The following is a 23,714-nucleotide window of genomic DNA, read 5'->3' as shown; positions in this document are numbered from 1 at the left end:
CGCCATCATTGCCTCCAGGGATTACTCTGCCCACACCCTTCGCAGGACATATCTGCTCTTTCGACCGTCCGTGGGATGCTCAGCACGCTTCTTCAACACCGCAACTCAAAGGCATTGATTCTTCTTCTGTCATCCTTATTCACTGTCCAGCTCTCAAATGTAGAGCAGGTGATTAAAAAAACAAACAAACAAACAAACAAACCAAACAAACAACAAAACCCATGGCTTGAATTGGCACACCTTAGTCTATACATTTATATCCTTGTTCCTCTGGACTTTGGAGAGGTCCCTGATAGCACACTTGCCCAATGATACACTTTTCCTGATCTGCTGGTAACAAGAATGTGGATTGGGGACCCAAAGAAAATTAAATCGCTGACAAATTACTGAGAATCTGTCTGTTGAAACCGAATCACAGAAGTGTCATCGCTTCACTTGGGTCCTATCTTCTCATCGGAAGCAAGTCACTAGGCACAGCCCCAGGGATCGCCGGGAGCCACGACACAAGCTGTCCGCCCACACCTTCCTTCTCCACAAAATGCAGATGATTCCACCGCGGTAACAGCCTGAACGACACAGTGAACAGAAAATGTTCAACACATGCTTGGCACACTGCAAGTTCCCGGTTAGGTCCTCTGACTCCTCTGACCACCGCTTCTTGGCCTTTCTTTTATTACGCACCCCTCTCCCATCAGAAGTCTGTTAGACATTCCCCCCACTCCGCCCCGAACCGATCTCTCCACACCCCATAAAATTCTAAGGCATACTGCACAGCCCTCCCTGGTGGCGCAGACCAGCACAGGCTGGGGGGCTAACCGGAAGGCTGTAAGGTGGGTTGTTCAAATGCACCAGCCGCTCCTCAGGAGAAGGCTAAGCAATCTCCTCGTGTGAAGCTTCGCATGAGGTGTCAGAATCCAGACGTGGGTTGCATGAGCTGGAACTCACAACAGCAGTGAGTTTCGTTGGGGTTCTACTGGATCGGGTTAAGCCCGGAAGGGCCACAAACCACTGTAACAGCTAAAAATCCTCCAAAAACCAACACACTCCGCTGTGGGGCCCCACCTGCCTTCACTCTGCGTCCCCCATAAGTGTGTGTGTGTACACATACGTACACGTGCGTACACACACACTCATACACACTGAGAACCGGGTATCCCTTCATCTCAGATGCGTCACACTTTCTTGTCACTGCCTATTGTCTCCCAGTCTTCCCTGCTATGTGAGCTTTGAGATCAAAGACTCTGTCTTCTGTCTTCCTAGATTTAATATCTGGCACCTAACAACACACAATGTAACTTTGAGAAACCAAATCAAACCCACTCACATAGGTTTCCACATCGTTAATCCCAACTTACGTGTCGTGTGGTCACGTCAGAACTGACCCACAGCAGACCAACCCTCCAGCAGGTTTTCAGAGGCAGCAAATCTCAGGGGAGGAGACTGCCCACCTTTCTCCCACACAGCAGCTGGTGGATTTGAACCCTGTGCCTTTGGGAGTGCAGTGCAGCTTCTTACACTAGGCCACCAGAGCTCCCTGCTGCAACTCATACAGACCCTACAGGACAGAGTAGAATTATCCACAAGGCTTTTGAGGATGTGCATCTTTATAAGAGTGGACTGACTCGTCTTTCTCCTGCAGAGAGACATTTAAGGGGGAGGTTTAAACTGCTGACCATTTGGCTAGCAGCAGTTCTTTAACCACTGTGCAAACAGGGCTCCTTAAACTCTTGGACATTAATGTCATCGGTGCTCCCTTCAGAAGCAGGAAGGATCGGACACTTTCTCTGCCTCAGGCTGCCTGATTCTCCTTTCCTCTTCTTCATAAGCAGAAAGATTGGCTTTCTAAGATTCCTTTTCTATCATCCAGCTTCCACTGACAACAGCAAATTACTTGTCATCTTTTCTAGAAAATGATCCAGAAATTTACCCACAGGGAACAGTGAGACAAGGAAGACAAGAAACTTCTCCCAGGCTCACTCTTATCTTCCTTTTTTGGAAGAATAAAAAAGGAACTGGCAGAGAACTTTGCAGGAAGGGGACCAACCTTGGTAGAGACCTGGAAGCCAAGGACAGCAAAAAGCAGTTTTTCAAGAAATGACAAAGAATCCAGACAGCAGGCTCTTTAGTCACAGGAGGTAGGGGGCTGGAGCTCAAGATGCCCCAAAGCCCGGCTCTTTGGGCTTGAGACCAACTCAGCTACTAAGTGCTGATACAAGTTACTTAACCTCTCTGTACCTTTTTCCTCCTCCATAAAGTGTACACAGCAGCTATCATGTCATCTCTGAGAACTTTAGAGAGGATTTTAAAATTTAATAAAGGGGACCGATGACAGATGGTGGCTCACACCCTCTGCAATGAAGACACCAGAACAAAGATAACAGATCAGGGTGATAATTCCGGAACCCTGAGAGTAAAAGTAAAAGACAAGGAAGTACCTGGACACTGGCTGAAGGAAGAAACAGAATGAAAACATCAAATAAGGAGATAATGGGAACACAGAAGGGTAAACAGCAGAGGGACCCTTTTGAAGAGCACGGCGTGAGAACCCAGGACTGTGGAATCCACAACAGCAGAAAACTGACAGTGGGAACGGCCTCCCCCGCCCCTGCACACTGCCGCTCACCGGGCGGCTGGCTGTGACCCTGACAGGCAGAGCGCCTTCATGCATCTGGGTCCACGTGCCCAGCTGTAGCTCAGAGCTGCCCTCTGGAAACCTGTGTCCACCTGTCACCCATCAGAGTGTGGTGGCCAGACCTCCTCTGACTGGGTCCTTCTCTCCCACTGGGCCCCCTTGCCTGGCAAGTTCCACAGCCACATCTGGAGCTGTAGGCATTTCAGGTCAGCAATGACTACCTCTTCACGCCAGCCATCTCTTACAGGGCACCCTGCCTACACCGGTCCCCTAAACCACTAAAGACACCATCCCTACCCAGGCAGACCAACCTAGGTTCCTCTGAGGCCACCAAAAACTCTGCCTCAGGCTGGAGAGGTACCCCAAATCTTGGTGCCCCCTAAACCAGAAGAGGTGACCCGGCTCACATCATGGGGTCAGTCACCACTCAGACCAGCAGAATCTCTGAGCTGACTGGGCACCCCAACTCAAGGCTTTTCCTGGACACTGTCCCAGATGGCTGGTTGGGGGGTTTTATTTCTCATGTTGTTGTTGTTGTTGTCATCGAGTCGTGAGCAACAACTCATAGCAACCCTATGTACAAGAGCCCTAAACCCTGCTCTACCCTGTGCCAACCTCATTGTCTCTAACACAGCTACCCCCATTACCCCAATTACTGAATCAATCCATCTCATCGACAGTGTTCCTCTCTTGTGCTGTCCCTCTACCCTTCTGAACATGATTTCTCTCTCCAAGGACCAGTCCTTCTTGTAACATGTCCAAAGTATGTCAGATAAAGCTTCAGAATCCTTGCCTCCAAGGAGCAGCCCAGTTTTATCCTCTCCAGGACAAACCTGCTTGTTCTCCTGGCAGTCCATGGTATATTCAACACCTTTCTCCAGCGCCACAGCTCAAAGGCATCAATTCTCCTTCTTTCATCCCTGGTCACTGTCCAGCTTTCTGATGCAGAGCAAGTGATTGTGAAGACCATGGCCTAGATTAGGCGCACCTCCGTCTCCAGTATTCAGTGCTCTTCAGTACTCTGGAGAGGTCCCTGACAGCTAACTTTCCCAATGCTTTTTATATATTTATTTGTTCCAATCAGCTCTTGTGGAGGTTTCCTTTTTCTTTTTAGTTTATGGTTTGCTTTCAGTTTCGTGTCTTTGGCTTTTTCTTCTGCCAAGGTTTTATTCTTTCTTGTTCTTTCCACTTCTCTCTTCCCTCTCCCCTACCCTTTTTTGTCTTTATATTCGGATTGTCTATTATTTAGTACCCACTTCAGTTTTGGTTTTTCTCTTTTCTTTCACTGGTCAATCTTAAGGGGAGGGAGTCACTATTTATTCTTACTGAATTGATATGAGCTGGAGGTTGACTTGACAACAGTTCATAAAAACACTTTCCGTTCTTCAGACAGGTTGTCAGCAGGGATCAGTCCCTGGAGAAGGCCATCATTCTTAGTAAGGCTGCTGTTACTGTCATGTGCCATCAAAGCATCAAAAGGAGATGGAAGATGTACACAGAGTCACTATACCAGAAAGAACTGGCTGACACAGAAGAATTTCATGAAACAACCTATGATCAAGAGGCAGTGGTGATGATGGAGTAAGTTCAAGCTGCTCTGAAGGAACTGACAGAAAACAAAGCCCCTGGAATTGATGGAATGACTACCAACTGAGATATTTCAACAAAAAGATGCTGCCCTGGATGTGCTCACCAGGTTATGTCAAGAAATCTGGAGGAAATTCATCTTGAGGTATCTTTTATGTAGATAAAAGTAAAGAGGCAAGGGTCTACTGTCCTTTGTATATAATTCCTGTTACCCTGGAAAATAAAAATGTTAACAGGGGGGGGAAAAAAGAAATTTGGAGGACAACTACTTGCCCAAGTGACTGGAAGAAATCCATATCTATTACCATCCCCAACTAAAGGTGATGCAACAGAGTATGGAAATTATCAAAGAGTATTACTAATATCACATGTAAGTAAAATCCTGCAGACAACAATCCAAAACCAACTTCAACAGCACACAGACAGAAACCTCCAGAAGTGCAGGCTGGGTTCAGAAGAGGCCGTGGCACTGGGGGCATAACAGCCAATGTTAGATGGCTCTTGGCTGAAAGCAGAAAGTACCGAAGGAATGTCTATCTGCGTTTCACCCACTATGCAAAGGCATTTGACTGTGTGGATTACAACAAACAGTGGCTAATCTTGAGAAGGATGGGAATCCCAGAATGCCTTAGGAGAGAGGGGGGGAATAAATGAGGAAGCCCTTCAAGAAGATGGATGGACATTGTGGCTCAAACACTGGGATGGCAGGGGGAGGGCATGGGATTGGCAGTGTTTCATGCTTTGTCTGTTGTACATGGGGCCACTGCGAGTTGACCTGGCCTAACAGCACCTAACAGCAGCAACAATGTGGGCTGCCAGCTGTTGGCAGAGCGCAGTCCGCTGTGCCAGGGCATTTGCTCTGTGATTGTTACCCTGTTCTCACTCGTTCTCACAGCCACGGTGTCAATCCATCTGGTTGAGAGTCTTCCTCTTTTAAATAACCCTCTCATTTGCCAAGCATCACGTCCTTCTTTAGGGAGTATTATTATTGTTATGTTCCATTGAGTCAGAACTGACCCAGAGCTGACCCCTCCAGCAGGTTTTCAGAGGCAGTAAACTGCACAGGAGGAAACTGACCATTATTCTCCTATGGAGCAGTTGGTGGATTTGAACAATAAGCCTTTGGGTAGGCCGCATGACTCCTTAACAGTAAACCATAAGAGCATCCTTCTTTAAGGACTTGTTGTGTAGTGTCAAGTCCGAAATGACTCATAGCTGACCCTCCAGTGGATTTTCAGAGGCACTAAATTGCACAGGAGATTTCCCAGCTTTCTCCCACAGAGTAGCTGGTGGATTTGAACTGCAAACCTTTGCATGAGCAGCACAGTTCCTCACCATGCCCAAAGTACATGACACCGAGTCTTGTCATGTTTACTTCCAAGGAGTCTTCTAGCCACGCTCCCTCCAAGACTCTGCTGGTAAACCGTGACACAGTCAGTATTGTTCCCCAACCACAAGCAGGAAGCTGCCTTCCCCAGACAACTGTAGTTCCCAACTTGCATCTCTGCCAGATCCTATCTTGCTCATCTTTCCAATCATTATTTCAATTTGCCACCCCTGAAATCGCAGTGAGGGACACAGAAATGCATCACAAACGCTCCACATGCCCGGAAACCCGACAGGGGACCACTGGGAGGCACACAAATAACAACTGTGCACTGCAGCAAGGGACTGACATTCATCAGAAACAGAACTCAGACAAGGGCTTCACGAGTCTTCCCGCAGCAACCAGCGCATGGATGAACCGGAGGGGTGGAGACTGAGAGGGCAGCATCCTCGAGGAAGGAAAGGCAAAAACAAGGGGGGAAAGCAAAGGTCCACGGGCCCGGTGGGCACGGTGTGGACCGCGCGAGGAGCCAAGCTTAGGGAGGCGAGTCAGAATCACACCAGGCAGGACCTCCAAAGCTCACCCGAGTTAGCACTTCTTTCAGCAGGAGACACAGAGCAACAGGATCTGCATTGCAATTTAGGGGGACGGTGCAGACAGCTCTGTGCAGAAGACACTTTGTTCAAAGTGGGAGGCCCTGCCAGGCAACCAGTTCAGAGGATCTGGCTGTTTGGGGAGCGATGGTAATAGAGAGATACAATCCCCAAATCCCCAGGAAATCTTTTCAAGCCAGGCTGTGTGCCAAAAAGCAAGGAGCAGTGAATGAGGAGGTTTTCCTCACCCTCCTGACGCCGTGGGGGAATGAGCTTTCTATCTTTAAAGCATTCTGAAATCCAATTTTCTAGCTCCTCCGGGCAATGACAAAGCAGCCAGCCCACGGCTGGGCACTGGACTTGAACACGAGTATGGGAGACAGCAACTCTGGTCTCACAGTTCCTGATACAAATTCTTCCTTTCCCCCACTGACAACAGGCACAAGGGAGTTTCTCTTCTACCTTAACAGACTTAACAGTCTGCAACCACAGAGCAGTCATATCCTTTTCAAAGTCAAGGTCAAAGGACCCTAAGCTTCCACTTCCCCAAAGTGCGAGGAAGCTACCCACTCCCGATAAACCCTCCACCTCTTTTAGACCACCACTTTCAAGTTGTTGACATTGAACCTAAAATCTAACCTTTTCTTGATCTCTAAGTTAGATCTACCATGGATTGCCAAGAGAACAAACAAGTCTGTTTTGCAGGAGATGCAACCAGCATGCTCTTTAGAGGAAAGGACAGTGAAACTTTACCTCACACACTTTGCCGATATCGTCAGGAGAGGTGAATCCTCGGAATAAGAGATCACAGCAGGAAAAGGTAAAGGGTCAGAGACAGAGAGGAATATCCTCGACAGATGGACTGACACAGACACTGGAAGAATGAGCTAAGTAAGGCGGCAAATGTGAAGACAGTGCAGGACAGGACAACATCCAACCGGCTGTTCATATGACTACCAAGGGTTGACTCGATGACCCCCGTCAGCAAGAAGTTAAGTACTGCGTCTCAGTGATAAATTCTCACCTTCTATGTAGAAGATGCGAGTTTGAGCCCAGCCAGTCAACACTCACATGCTTCAGCAGGGCTTGCAGATTAAGGCAGACTAAGAAGAAAATTTTAATTGTTTTTGGTCAAACATTCTTCTAAGTGGAATAGCACTGGTCTGTCAATTTGCTGTACAGAGGTAACTTGTTGCTGTGATGATAAACACTGTGACACTGATGTGTCAAACAAACAGGTTTGTCCTGGCACAAGTCCAGCCAGAGTGCTCTTTAGAAGCAAGGACAGCAAGGCTTCACCTCACTGACATTGGATTTGCTGTCAGGAGGGGACCAGTCCCTTCTGGTCAAAGAGCCTCACAATGGGTTCAAACAAAAACAAGGATTGTGAGCACGCCACAGTGCTTCATTCTGATGGACATGGTACCTAACAGCATCAGTAAAGACACACGCCTTGGCAATTTCGTTCCGAAAATCAACCACTGAAAACCCCACGGAGCCTTGTGGGACACTCTACAATCTGCAAACTCCCGGGGAAATGCACAGACCAGGCAGTGTTTCCTTGTACATGGGTCCAGCATCTCCAAAGCAGCTATTTTCTGAACATCCTCATGCATACAGCCAGCTACCTAGCTCATTTTCCACCTCTCTGCCCAGGACAACCGACAAGGAGACCATCTAATCCCTTCAGGGCAAGAAGCTCTGGCACCAGGGCTTCAACTGCCAATCACCGAGGAATCCAAAGCTGATATCCCCAAGTCTAAGCGACTTCCTGAAGTCTAAGTGATTCAGGTTCAGGTTTATTCAAGGGCAACTTATTATACATATATTCTTGCAACTGTGTGTGGGGGTGAGGTGGGAAAGGGGTAAGGACTCTTCCTTTTAGTCAACGATTTGAAAAATGTTGGAATCCTGTAACATATTTTTTGCAGGAACCTGCAGCAGGGAAACTTTTCCAGAACAGAAACGTGGAAACAGTTAATAATCTGGGACATAAACAGGTTGGTTGGGTAACTTTTTTTTTTACCAAGTCCACAGCTTGTCAAACTAATGCAGGTGGAGAGCAGCTGATGGTTGCCCTGGTATTTCTGGACCCTGATGTTCACAATGAAATGTCTGGACATTGTGATGGAGAACTGTTTCATAAACTTATTAAGAAGGGGAAATCTTATTAGCCAGAAAATCACACTCTGTGTCTTGGTAATTGTCCTCTAAGCATGATGGACTGTTGAGGGATAATTAGATACAATAATTGTATTATTTATGGCTAACTTCCATGTCAAGACCAATTGCAGCTTTCATGAATCTTGGGCCATTTTTGAACTTTCCTTTTTTTTTTCTTTCCACAAAATCACATTGTTCCCTTCAGTGCTTCACTCAGCATGGCAAACTTACAACTGGTGGACGCGAGGTGATTTTCAGGCGGCCCTTTGATCGTGTTGTTATGGTCAGGTGCCATCGAGGCAGCTTCAGCGCCCAGCAATGCTAATTACCACAGAGTAGAGCACAGCCCAGTCCTGAACCAGCCCTGCACCAGCCTCACAGTCCCCACGAGGTGGAGGCCACTGTCCCAGATACCACGGTAATCCATCTCACTGACGGTCTTCCTGGCTGTGACCAACTGTGTACTTTATCAAGCATGATGTCCTTTTCCAGAGACTGGTCTCTCCTGATAACATCACTTAATGAGACGGAGTCTTCCCATTCCCACCTCTAAGAAGCACTTGGGCTGGCTCCTTCCAAGACAGACGTGTATAAATTGTTGAATGGGAAGCTAATTGGCTTAGCCGACTTTCACTCAAACCACACCTCTTGTTGTTAGATGCTGTCGAGGTGAGGATGACTCACAGCAGCCCTGCGAACAACAGATCTGAGCCCTGTCCTCTCCTGCGCTGTCCTCATCATCGCAGACACACTTGAGCTCATTGCTGCGGTCACTGGGTCAGTCCGTCTCACTAAGGGGTTTCCTCTCTTTCACTGACCCTCCACCTTTCCAAGCATGATGTCCCTCTCCAAGGAACAGCCTCTCCTAAAACATGCCCAAAGCACGTGAGACAAAGCTTCACTATCCTAACCTCTGGCTGCACCTTTCCCAAGACATAGCTGTTCGTTCTCTTGGCCGTCCATGGGATAGTCAGTGCTCTTCTCCAACATCACAGCTCAAAGGCGTCAATTCTTCTGTCATCCTACTGTCCAGCTCTCCAGCCTGAATCAGATCAGGCACACCTAGTTATTAAACTGACAGAGAGCGTTAACTATCTCTGAGCCTGGGCTTTCCCACCCCAAAGGGAATATGACCATAACAGTGGTTGTAAGAGGCTAAAAAACAAAACAAGCAACCACACTCTAAAATATTATCTAGGAAGATTGCCTTGCTTTTCTGGAAGTCCTTGGGAATTTTCTTTCATTGCACTTACATTGTAGCTGCCTTGTATTTATGCCAAGAGAGTCTCCCATTTCCCACAGTGACACAAAGTTTTCTTTGCAAACAAATCTAGTTGAGAATCTGAGTGGCACAGATGGTTAAATGTGTAAAGACTGACAGTTCAAATCCATCAGACGCATCATGGCAGACAAACCTGACCACGTGCTTTCTCAAGGTCACGGCCTGGGCAACCCTGTGTGGTGGTTCTCCTCTGCACACAGAGGGTCACCAGGAGCAAACTGGACAACACCAACGGTGACGTTTCATCAACTTGATTCTGACTCCCAGAGACCACACTGGTTGAAGTATATCTGTCCATTGGGGTCCCAGGCTATCATATTCACAAAGCAGACTGAAGGGTTCTCTTCAGATGGTGTCAAACTGCTGCCTTTTCCGGTATGGTCGAGTGCTTGACCACTATGCCACCAGTTGTTGTTGTTGTTATGTGCTATCGAGTCACCTGCAACCCTATGTACAGCAGCTCTGAACCCTGCCCTGTCCTGAGCCAGTCTCACTTATTCTGTCACACCAACCCCGGTGGCCCCAGTTACTGTATCAAAACATTTCATCCAGGATCTTCCCTCCCGCGTTGTCCCCATGAAGATAATTACAGGTAAAACACTGTATAAATTAAACCTATTTAATTAAAACCAATACATTTTCTCCAACATAGACAGGGAAAATGCTCACAATTGAAACAAGGAGCAAAAGCATGTTAATCTGAGAAAATGTAGAGTTGCCAAGGATTTCCTTTGACCTGAATCCATAGTCAAAACCCGAGGAAGCCATAAAATAGCACTGCAGTGAGCACAGATCAATAATTACAAACACGGGCCACACATCAGCTCACAGCTACAAAGGACACTGGGAACGGGTCACATGTCAGCTCGCAGCTGCAAAGGATACTGGGAAAGGGTCACATGTCAGCTCAGAGCTGCAAAGGACACTGGGAACAAGCCAAACATCAGCTTGTAGCTGCAAAGGACACTGGGAACAGGTCACATGTCACCTCGGAGCTGCAGAGGACACTGGGAATAGGTCACATGTCCAGCTGCAAAGGACACTGGGAAATGGGTCACATGTCAGCTCAGAGCTGCAGAGGACACTGGGAAAGTTAATACCTTGCAAAAGGGTATGGACCCAAGAATGACTTAGATCACTCCCTGGAATAATCAACCATGTAAGATCAAAAGGGTAGAATCTGCCCAGGAACAGAGCTTAGAAACCAGGGAAGGATAGAAACAAGAGTCACAACGAGGAAATGAGAAAAATGTGGGTCCTGCAATGAGTATCATGAAACACAAACATGCAAAAAAAGGAGGACTTAGACCAATCATGAATCATCCGGCTGTTCACAGACTAAGCCCTCTGAAAGTGTGAAGTGTTTCTGGAGACAAACGGAGTGGAGAGAGGAAGCTTCTTTCAAGACAGCATGAAGGCAAAGAATGGAGACCTCTTTTGGAGACCACGTTTGGAAATGGAGGGTGAGGGGAGATCTGTCACCTTGGCACTGCTGACATTTGGGGCGGCCCTGTGCAGTGTGGAGGTTTAGTCCCTCCACTGGCCTCCTGTCCACTGAATGCCAGTAGCAGTCTCTCAGGAGTTATAACCAAAAATGTCTCAAGATAAATGCCCCCAAGAAGCAAAGTCCAGCCCAGATGAGAGCCATTGTCTGGGGTGACTCAATGGGGTGCCTGCCTTCCCAGTGGGGTGTCTGCCTTCAGTGTTCCAGAGCCAGTTCCAGAGTCTGTTCTTGTTTTGACTAATTTTAGAACTGGGGGGTCGGACAATGGGGAGACGACAGCTGCCGAATCCAGGACCCTGCTGGAAGGGAGAATGGCCTCAGAGCTCCCAAAAGGAAGAAAAGGGGGCCCCGTTTTTTTAACCCCAATAACAAAGGCGGGTCCTTGACTCATTGTCAAAGCTGGAGACTGACAGCAAGCCTGGGCACTGGCTGTGAGCCGTTCTAACCTCGGTGCTGGGTACAATGCGCTTTGCTCTGCAGTCGATGTCTAATCACCACAATTAGCTTCCCGCTGGGCCAGTGTCCCAGAGTGTGTCCTCTGCTGATAGACGCCTTGGTAACCTCAGCTGTGCACTTGGCTCTCCTTGGAACCAGGGCTGTGGGAGGGCCGGTACCTGTGAGAGAACAGTCAAGAAGCCCTCGTGGCATAAGGACTAAAAAGCACTCAGCTGCTAAGCAGAGGGTTGGCGATTTGAACCCACTGCAGGAGAAAGATCCGGCATGCTAGTCCCACAAAGATTACAGCCTCTGGACCTCCATCTGAGGGGACATCCAGGCCGACTGTCCTAACAGGCCATCAAGACAGTGCTCTACATTCTCCTTTGACAAGTGGCAATCGGAGGTCTTAACAGCGCATGAGCAGTCAACTAAGAAAAAACTACTGGTGTCAAGTAAAGAGAAGAAAAATCAAAGACTCAAACTAGTCCAAAAGGCTCAGGCTCCGCTAGACTGAGATCAGCAGGACTAGATGGGGCCCGGCTGCCCCAACAGCCCACTCTGACTGGGATCTCAATAGTAGGCCCCGAACAGAGCGGGAGAGAAGAAGCAAATTCAACGTCATAAAAATGACCAGATTTTACTGGTCTGACAAAGACTGGTGGAACCCCTGAGCTGTAGTCCTTAGACTTCCTTCATACCTACACCTGACACACTCCCAGAGCTCACCTTTCAGCCAAATAATAAATACACCTAGAGAGTGAACACTAATATCTGTGAAGAACACGCTTCTTGGAACATCAGGCATACAAGACCCAAGTGGCAGAGTATGCCCAAAAACAAAGTCCAGAAAGTAGGAAGGGGCAGCAGAGATGGGCAAATGGAAAGGGAAGAACTCAGGGACAAAGCAGGAAGAACAATGTTACACTGAGAAGATTACAACTAGTGGTCAGGAAACACTGCATAAATTGTTGGACTGGAAACTAATTTGCTCTGCAAACTTTCACCCAAACCACAATAAGAAGGTTTTTAAAAAAGTTATCTTGGAACATTGCTTAGAAGCCTCCAACGGCAGTTCTGCTCTGTCTCATGAGGTTGCTATGACTCAGAAGCAACTCAAGGGGCACCTATTAACCACAACGACTACATGGGAGCCAGAGTCGAGGTGGGCTTGCAATGTCCCCCACTCTCTCTCCTTAGCTTCTCATGAAGCAGGGAGCCCTGTCCACTAATCTGCCTCCCTCCTTCAATCCAGGAAGCTGTTCCCATTGGCTGGAAGGGATGAGGGATGAGGACGAACCATCAGTTGAAGCATTCAATAACCATTAACCAAGATCATGCTTCAAGGTACACAAGAATTGGGTAACTTGCACATTGATGGATAAGAAATCTCTATCTACATCTGGGATCTTAAGAATTTTTTTCTCTCATCTGAAACCTATGTAAGTGGATCATTGTGGACCAAGAACATGTGAAGCCCAGGTTCTCTCTGTGATCAACAGCTCACTGAGCCTTTGGAACTAGAACTTCTAAAGCAACAGTGTGAGTCTGCCCGTACCACCAAAACAGAAGCAACTTACTTTGTGCAAGAGTTTGTTATTTTCAAAGCAAGCCCTGAATCTCCCCGGATCTCCACACTACCCGGGGAGGGGTGCCGGGGGTGGTGCAGAGCTGGGAATGGAGACCGTTTAAAAGCTGTATTCTCCGGGTTCACAGGGAACAATGACTTGTCCCAGGCCATACAGCTGGTGAGTGGCAGAGTCCGGTATAATGAATGACTCCCTTTTTAGCACTTCACACATGCTTGTGAGGAGGCAGAAGCCCAGACCACTGAACCAATCCACGTCCAGGCTCCTGTCTTGGGCTGGATTCTCTAGAGAAGCTAAGCCAATGAAGCAATGAGTAAACTGACCTAAGTATGAGATGGGGAGCTCAGATTCTGCCCCCAATCCATGTATGTGAGTGTGGGCCCATCCAAACAGACGACCCTCCACCAGTGAACTAACTCCCTTCTTTAGAGACAAAGAAAAGTCCTCGCTTGATAGCTACTCAGAGGCACTCTAGCGCGACACAGCAAGATGACGGCCCCCTAAACAGGGACCTCGCTGAACACTAACTGTTGAGGGTCCCCTCTCTTCTCAACAGTCTGGGATACTGCTGAGTGCCACCACCATCCCACTCTCTTGATGCCCAGAAGGCTGCTGAAGGTTATGGGGGCAAGAGTCTCACACCAGACCCCATCCGGGATTGGATATAGCGAATGGTCAATCCCATGCCCATGAAGTGAGACTTCTGCTTCTTTTTTTAAATTCATTTTAATGAAAGTTTACAGAGACTGAGGGTTTCCATTGTTGCACTTTTCTCCCTTTCCACACCTCCCCCTCAGTTCGCTCTACTCTTTGAAAAGTAAAACAAAAATTCTTTCATTGTTATACAATCCCTCCCCCCCAGTCTACTCCACTATGCAGCCTTCATCTTGAAAAGTAAAAGAGAGACTTCTTCTTCTATGAACCTAGTCATCTTCCGTCAAATCAGTGGATGGAATTGCACGTGACCACCACGTGACATCCTGTGTGATAAGGCACAGGGAAGGGGCTATGAGGTAGAGCAGAGGAAGCCTGGCCCACAGCTGGGACAAGTCCCCAGGAACTTACCTCCAAACAGTGGTCCTGGTGCATGAGGTCACACGTCACGGAAGTTCTCTTCTAGAAGAGATGACAGGATCAAAGCAAGACGCAGTCGCCCATCCGCTCAGCTTGTCACCTGACAGATTATTTACCGAGCATCTTCTGTGTACCAGGCATGGTGTTAGACCCTGGGAATAAAGCCATGAATAAGAGAGGTTAGATGTTAGCAGAGCAAATAGGTATGAAATACAGTCAAAAGAGAGTAGAAAGTACTGCAAAGGAAAAGTAGAAATCACTACTGCCTTTACCTGAGAAGGGTCAGAACTTTACTATCACCTGCAGAATAGCAAGTCAACCTGTCCATGTCATGGATGTTAGAAAAAGACCTGAGATCTCTCAGTTAGAAGCAAAAGACTAGACTACTCACAGCAACAGAGTGGCTACAGCCTGAATATTCTGCTACACCAGTTTCCCAAGATACAATTCCACAGGACAAGACAAAGATGTGGAATGGATTGCATGATGGGAGAAGAAACCCAAACATCTCACAATGGGCAGTAAGCACACCTGCCCTTCATTCTGGAGGGAGACACGATATCCTCCAAGGCTGTTCACGATACAAGTATCCTATCAAAGTTAACTGGGAACAAAGGTAGTCAGTGTGTCTACTTGCAAAACATACAGCGACATGATACCCCTGGAGAATGCACTCCTAGTGGCCGTCAATCCTAAAAGGATTCCTCCCTCCAGTTATCCTTCATTCCATACACTCACCCATACACAGCAGCACACAAACCACTAGAGTGCAACAAACCGATAGAGGGTGTTGGAGAGAGGCAACAGGAAACTTCTAAACTGTGACATGAGAGCAGGTACTGACTGGTTCTCTGAGGAATGAATGTGGGGGTGTGAGGAGATGTGGCAGAGAGCAACGTGGGGCTGGAGATGCTTTAGGTGGTGGTGAGGTAGGGGGCACCCTTGCTGAGGGGGAACCCTGGAGCTGAGACCCCAAGGGGGAAAATGAGCCCCTCCTTAAAGGGTTGGAGGAAGAGTATTCCAGGTGGCTGGTGCCTTGGGAACCAGAAGAAGGTCAAGCATGGTGCAACAGGCCTGGAAGTCAGGTGACCAGCCTTAGTCACTTGCGTGCTGTGCAATTCGCATACAACCCTGTCCTTTCTGGGCTTTGTTTCATCATCTGAGCACCAACAGAGAGGCTTCCATCACAATATATGAACTGTTCCAAGTGTGCTAACTTTGGCAGGCTGATGACAAAGTCCAGGCCACAACCTCTCAAGGTTTGGAGACCAGAGGATGAATATCCAGGGGACAGCATCGGCCAGGGCAGAACCTTCCAGGGGGACACATGCAGATCAGGCCACAGAGGAAGAGGGCTGAGGCACTAAGGCTCTGACAGCTGCAAAATGAAGATGTTCTCCTGTCTCCTGTCCCCGCCCGCAGGAACAGAACAAGGTGGCACCAGCCCAGAGCGCTCCCCTTCGCTGCCGGCAGCCCTCCGACTGGCTGCAGCCATGGAAATAAATGGTCCCGTCAGCTGCCGAGGAGGGTGAGCTCAGGATTTCAGATGAAAATGAAATAAAGAGGGAACGCAGCCCAGAAGCAATGCAAGACGACCAAAAATCTTCCACTGCAGCAAGCTGATGCTCAGAGCAGTACAGGCGGGGTGCTGACCTCAGAAGTGGGGTCCTGGGGAGGGAGAGCACACGGGGATCCCTGTGGTGTCCCAGGGGACCTGCCTGGCCTGGTGAAGACCACTGCTCTCTTGCTCCAGCCTCATCCTCACTTCCTCTGCTGCTTGCTCAAACGTTGCATTTCTGCACATCTCTAGATTAATGAGACGACAGTAAGAGACTTACCTGAACCCTGTGCCAAGGAAACAAAGGCTCAAGGCCTGGCAGGAGGGAGACAGATTATAATCCCCAGAGAATACCAAACGCAGGGAAATCATCCCTCCAGGCGGGACGGTGGGGAAGATAATCAGAGCCAAAACCATGACCTACTGCTACCTCAAAGGCATCCTGGTGATAGAACAGTTAAGTGCACAGCTGTGAACCAAAAGGTTAGTGGTTTGAGCCCACCACTGGTTCTGTGAGAAAAAAGGCTGCAGCAATCTGCTTCTGTACAGACAAGAGCCTTGGAAACCGTATGAGGCAGTTTTGCTCTGTCCTGTAGGATCGCTGTGGCCAGAACTGACCAACAGCAATGTGTTTGTGATCATTACAAGCAAAAATTTTAGAGCAGTTATTTGACACCTAAGTGCTTTTAATAAATGAGCTTACTATCTGTCATTTTTATTATTTTATGTCACATCAAACATCACTCTATAGGCACGTTGTTGTTGTTGTTGTTATGTGCCATCGAGTCATCTCTGATTCATAGCGACACTAGGTATAACAGCTCTGAACCCTGCTCTATCCTTAGCCAATTTCATTATCTTTGACACACCTACCTCCATCACCCCAGTCACTATATCAATCCATCTCATTGAGTCTTCTCCTCTGCTGTCCCTCCACCCTTCCAAGCATGACATCCCTCTCTGAGGACTGGTCCTTCCTTGTAACATGCCCAAAGTATGTCAGATGGAGCTTCAGAATCCTTGCCTCTAAGAGCAGTCTGATTTCACTCTCTCCAGGATGAACTTGTTTGTTTTCCTAGCAGTCAATGGTATATTCAGTATTCTTCTCCAGCATCAAAACTCAAAGGTATCAATTCTTCTTCTATCGTTCTTAGTCATTGTCCAGCTCTGTGATACAGAGACCATGACCTAGATCATGCACACCTTCCTCTCCAGACTCACATCATTGCTCTTCAGTACTCTGGAGAGGTCCCTAACAGCAGATTTTCCCAAGATAATTCATCTTTTGATCTCCTGGCTGCTCGTAACAAGAGTGCTGATTGTGGACCCAAGCAAACTGAAGCGGCGAACATTCTCAATCTCATCACCATCTATCATGATGCTGCCAATCAACCCAGCGGCAACAATCTTTGTTTTCTTGATGTTGAGCTTCAATCCATATGGAAGGCTGCAGTTCTTGACCTTCTGAGGCAAATGCCTCAGTTCCTCGTCAGTTTCGGTAAGCAGGGTTGTGTCATCTGCGTAGCACAGGGTGTTGATGAGTCTTCCTCCAGGCCTGATGCCACATTCCTCTTCACAGAGCCCAGCTTCCTGGATAGAGACCTCATAAGAAAGGCCTGGGAATCTCCACGGAGCAGCAGTCCCACTCCACAGCATGTGGAGTCACTATGAGTCGGAATCAACCCCACAACGACAGGCTAAGGTGCCTCTGTGGTACAAATGGTTAAGCACTTACTACGAGCAGAAAGACTGGCGGTTTGAATTCACCCAGCGTCACTTCAAGACCCAGCAACCTGCAGGGTTACAGCCTTGAAAACCTTAGGGAGCAATTGTGCTCAGCACACACAGTTCATCAAGGGGCGGAACCCACTCGGTGTCGACCAACAACAACATGGACCAGAACACCAGTGAAGCCCAAGTACATTTTTTTTCTTTTTTATTGATTTCTTTTAATTAATTTTAATGAAAGTTTACAGAGACTTAGGGTTTCCATTCATTCATTGTTGCACTTTTCTTCCTGTCCACCCTCTCCCCCTCAATTCACTCTTCTCCTTGAAAAGTAAAAGAAAAATTCTTCCATTGTTTTACAATCTCTCCCCTTAAGTCCACTCCACTGTGCAGCCTTCATTCTGGACTCCTGTTATGACAATAATATGCAATCATATATTCCTTTTAAACAGTTCTCTCCCTCATCTGTTTCAATGCAGTATACATCATTCCTCCCCTCCTTCTCTGTCTTCCCTCAACCCCACTGTCAGTCCTGGCTTGTTTTGCAATAGCAAAAAGCTGGACAACCCAAGTGCCTATCAACAAACAAATGGATAAAGCAGCTGTGGTATAGTCACACAATGGAATACTATGCAGCACTGAAAAATAAGGAACTCATGAAATATTATGCAAAATGGATGACCTTGAAGGACATTATGCTGGGTGAAATATCTCAGTCACAAAAGGACAAATATTGCATAGAGCCAAGCACATCTGTGTTCACGGGCTGAGGACCAAGGTATGGGCTTTATCCTTCTACCTGCTACTCCTCTGCCCCCATGCACCCAACAATCTCTACCAAATTACATTCTTTTCTCCACCCAGGCTCCTTCTGAGCCCTGATAACACTCCAATGAGCTGTTCTCTTTGCTCCTAAGAAAGAGAAAAGTTAAAAGCAGGGATTAACATTACAAATTGATAGAAAGTAAGGAAAGCAAGCCCAGGGCTACATTAGGGAATAGTGAGGATTGTGGCACACTGGAAAATTCGACACTTCAACTAAAGAAAGACGCTGCTGCCAGCTCCAGTCAGTTTTGGTCATGTAGGAATGCAGGTCTAAATTAGGCATGTCTTCTCATTCTTAGGAGAAGTTAGAAATCCAGACTTTTATGTGAAATCTCTGGATTTTTCAGGTATTGGTTCACTCAAAGTCTTAGCAAAAACGCATCTGTTTGCATCATCTGAGTCCAGGGACATAACCCTCCAAGCCATTCTGACTGTGCCCAAGTGACCTCTCCTTGTGAGAACCAAAACATTCTTCCAGCTTGGGCTGAAGCAACCAGAAACTCTAGACAGATCTTAAGTAAGCTCCAAGCTGATAAAGCCTTTGGAGAAGGGGGGTAGAGGGGAGGAAGAGAACTCCCACAGGCTGGGGCAGTGACGGAAGGCTTGAGGAGGCTTGGAAATGGCTGGGAGCAGCGTCAGGACTAAGAAGAGGTGCGGAGTAAACAATCCAGAGGACAGGCCAAGGGCAACAGGAGTAGAAGGAACTGGAAGGCTACAAGTCAGAGTGTTGTCATACACGTGTGGATCCCAAATACAACGCTGCAGCTCTGCGTCTATTGGAAGGTAATCAGACACTGCTCCGGGCGTTTCGAGTCGACACTGAAGACGTCCACTTCCTCCAGGAGAAATCCTGCTGTACTGCTCTCTCCACCTCGTTTCAATTTACCTTGAAGTCCTCTATCCCATACACACTTTTACCAGTGTTTGCATCGACTTGTGTACTATCCACTTTTCTAGAATATAAACTCCTCCAGGTTTCAACAATTTCAGCTTGCTTGAATTCACAATTAACACCCTTTGTACCAGCAGTCAAGAGATTAGACAACAGGTAGCATTGGGGGAAATATGCTGTCAAAACCTTACATTCTTTTTTTAAAAAAAAATTTATTTTTTTACTTTATTATTTTTGTGTGTGAGTGTACCATCAAATCAGATCTGACTGGTACAGGAAGAGATTGTCCCTCCTTCCCCGGCAGAGCATCTGGTGGATTCAAACCATGAGCCTCTGGGGTTGTAGTTGCAGCTCCTTGCCACTAGGCCACCAGAGCTCCCCTAAAACCTTACATTCTAAAGAGCAAGTTTAAAGACTAAGGTGCACCTGATTCAAGCCACAGTCTTTTCAATTACTATATCCATCTAAAAGTCGGACAATGGATAAGGTTGACAGAAAATTAATGCCTTTGAGATGTGGTGCTGGAGAATACCGAATATCCCACGGACTACTAAGAGAACAAACAAGTATGTCTCAGAGAAAATGTCAACTGTGGGCTCCTTGTAAGCGAAGCTCACAATACTTTTATCAAGATATTAGGAGGGGTCATTACTTGAAAAGAGACATCAAGACTGGAAATGTGGCAAGTCAGGGAAAGAGAGGAAAACCTTCAACAAGATGGACTGACACAGTGATTACAGCATCGGGCTCACGTACATCACAGACGGTGAAGGCGGCAAGGGTCAGGTATGTTACTCACAAGGTCACTATGAGTCGCACATGACCTAACACCACCACCAATAGGGCTGAATGTATGTCTTTTGTAACCTGAGGGCTTGCGTGGCATTGGGCAAACAGCCGTCTTTGAGTCCATTCTAACTCTTCTCCATAAGACTTCTCGTGGCTATAGACTGGCTGGTCTTTCTTCCAAGGCATCTTTGGGAAGATTGGAAATGCCCACATTTTGGTTAGTAGCCAAGCTCTTACCTATTTGTTCACCCATTATCTACGGATTAGCAAATAAATGGAACCAAACCACTGCCATCAAGTCCATCCCAAACAGGACAAGGTCAAGCTGCCCTTAGGGTTTCCAAGGCTGTAAATCTTTAGAGAAGCAGATTTCTACATCTGTCTCTCAGGAAGCAGCTGGTGGGGTTAGAACTGTCAGCTCCAAGGTTAGCAACCAAAGGTACTACCCACAGCACCACCAGGGAAAACTAATTTCTTGGCAAATGGGAAGTCTTTAAAGAATATTGTTTCTGCTCTTTTTCATGTAGGCAGCTGACACACCAGCAAGACTGAGGAAGACCCAGAAGCTTAGGGACCACATGAGCCACAGCCGTAATTGCGTCGGGAAGCAGCAGGTGCACCTTGGGGGCCAACGTAATGCCAATGGCTTGCATTGCCACAGGATCAACTTTGACAAAGACCATCCAAGCTTCTGTGGATGGGCTGGTATGAGACATCACCACCTGGAGGGGAATGAGAGCTTCTGCCCATCAGCCTTGACAAATTATGGACCCTGGTCAGTGAGCAGATGAGGGTGAATGCTGTGAGGAGCTGGGGGAGAGAGGGAAGGTACTCACCTGGGAAGCAAAACTCGAGGCAATAGCAAGCTCAGTTATCATGATAAATCACACTTAGATGAGCATCAGAATAAAGAGAACACTACTGCACACCCATGTTTATTGCTGCATTGTTCACAACAGCAAAGAGATGGAAGCAACCCAAGTACCCATCAACAAATGAATAGACAGAGAAGCTGTGGCATAGCACACAATGGAATACTATGCAGCCCTGAAAAAGAAGGACCGCATAAAATACTCTACAAAATGGGTGACCCTGGAGGACCTTATGTTGAGTAAAATATCTGAGTCACAAAAGGACAAATACTGCATAATGCCACTGTTATAAAGCAGGACTGACACTGGAGGTTGGAGACAAACTAAGAAAAGAGGGGGTAAATAATGAACACTGCACTGGAACAGATGAGGAAAAGAATTATTTAAAAGGAATATACGCTTAAGCATTACTTGCATGACAACAGTCCAGAATAAGAGATGCATAGCAAAATGGACTGGGGGTGGGAGGAGGAGGAAACTATGCAATAATGAATGAATATTTAAAAGAAAAAAGTGAACTGGGAGGAGGAATAGGGAGGAAAATATGCAACAGTGAATGACTGGAAATCCAAGTTTTTCGTAAACTTTTGTTAGAATCACAATAAAAAAATTACAAAAAAAAAAGTGGAAGAATCTGTCCTGGAGAACAATGCATTTGAATTTTGTAAAAAAAAAAACTCATATAATTAAAAAAGTAAAAATACTGATAATAAAGAAAACATTGCAATAAAGGCAGTCAGGTGGCTGTCCTGATTTCCTGAGCACAAGTAGGGGTCTACACTGCACTGGAATCTCTTAAGTGTGAAGCAGCATTATGAAGAGTCAGAAATATTGACAGAGTGATCAAAATGTAGCACAGACACAAAGGGAACACACAGCACACACTGGTGGGGGCACGGTACTGACGGATGTGCTTGACACAAGGCTGACACAAACCAACCTTCAATTTGCCATTTTTTTAGAAATTAATTTTAATGAAAGTTTAATGACTTAGGGTTTCTAGTCATTCATTGTTGCACTTTTCTCTCTGCCCAGCTCCTCCCCCCAATTCACTCTTCTCCTTAAAAAGTAAAAGAAAAACTCTCATTGTTATGCAATCCCTTCCCCCAAGTCCACTCCACTGTGTAGCCATCATTCTGGACTCCTGTCATGACAATAATACCCAATCATATATCCCTCTTAAGCAGATCTCTCCCTCATCTGTTTCAATGTCGTAGACATCATTCCTCCCCTCCTTCTCTGCCTTCCCTCAACCTGGATGTCAGTCCCGTTTTACCACACTGGCCCTATGCAATATTTGTCCTTTTGTGACTGAGATCTTTCACTCAGCATAATGTCCTCCAGGGTCATCTATTTTGCATAATATTTCATGAGTTCCTTGTTTTTCAATGCTGCATAATATTCCATAGTCTGAATATACCAGAGCTTCTCTATCCATTTGTTTGTTGATGGGCACCTGGGTTGTTTCCAGCTCTTTGCTACTGCGAGCAAAGCCACAATAAACATGGGTGTACATATATCTGCTTGGGTGGCGGTTATGGTTTCTTTAGGGTATATTCCCAGTAGTGGAATTGCTGGGTCAAGTGGTATAAAATACTGTTAGAAGTGCAATAAAATTGCTTGAATCGTATTTGAAAACACAAGCTTTTAGATCAAACTGGACCCTTGAACCCTCCAGCCCCTTTACCACCCTCCATCTGGTCGTGGCAGGGACTAGGCATAGAGACTTGGGCACCTTAGTGCATGGGAAGCCAAGGGACAGAGCATGGCGAGCCAGAGAGACAGAAAGGAGGACAGGGGCTGGAGCAGAGTGACCATAGGCAGACGGCAGGACACTGATCCCTACCCCAACTCCCAGACCAGCCCTTTTCCAACAAGCACCTAGAGACACACAGTTAGATCCCCTCCCAGGAGGGCTAACACTGAACAAAGAAGGTCTCACTGTCACTCCCGCCCCAGAAGGCTCTCCCCCTAACTCTAAGAAGTAGTCCTGCAAATCAAAGCACTCCCATTTCCAGGCAGAGATGGATGAAAAAGGTTAGAGAGCTGGGGACAGATAACCCTTCATGACCCAAAATACAAGCTTGGGCTTCAGCTTCCTGACAGCCAGTTGCACTGGGAAGGGACACAGTCTTAAACCGCTGACAGTAACTCCCTTTTAAGGTGTTTCCTCGGAGCCAAGGATGACACATCCTCCTCCCGCCCCCAATATTAACAGCAGCTTGTTTTTCAGTGACAAGCTTGGGCTTTTTGGCCAGGCAAGCCTGGATTCAGATCCAACGGGGCCATTTACTGGGTGCCCCTATATCATTCACCGAGATGAGAGGTCAGCCACTTAGACCCTTCCAGGAGCCACGCGACAATGTAATGGAGATCATGTGGGTTCAGGGTCAAACGATTAACAAAAAATCAAATTAGATAAATTAAATAAAATAGAAATAAAAGCAGAACTATGTGTTTGGTTGATCTAAACCCAGACTGACTCCACGTGTTAGCGGGCAGAAGTGCCCCATGGACTGTAATTCTCACAGAATCAGATAGCCAGGCCTTTTGTCTACTATCCGCTGACCATGAGTTTCAGAGTTGAGTACAACTGACCCTCCGGCTGGTTTTCCGAGGCTGTAAACCACACAGGGCAGATCATCCGTTTCCCTAAGTATTCAAACTGCTAGAGAAGTACCACCTTTGGGTCAGCAGTGCAACTTCCCAGATTGTGCCACCAGAGGTCCCTAAGTTGGTGTTGGTGATGTTGTTATTGGTAGTGGTGGTGGTAAGTGCCGTGGAGTATGACTCATAACGACCCTATGCACAAAAGATCTGAACCCTGTTCTGTAACTATCCTTGTTTCTCTAAGAGCTCCCTAA

The sequence above is a fragment of the Elephantulus edwardii genome, unplaced genomic scaffold (assembly GCF_000299155.1).
Source record: "Elephantulus edwardii isolate Elephantulus edwardi_28Jun2011 unplaced genomic scaffold, EleEdw1.0 scaffold00015, whole genome shotgun sequence".
Lineage (NCBI taxonomy): Eukaryota > Metazoa > Chordata > Mammalia > Macroscelidea > Macroscelididae > Elephantulus > Elephantulus edwardii.
Note: the sequence above shows the minus strand (reverse complement) of the source record.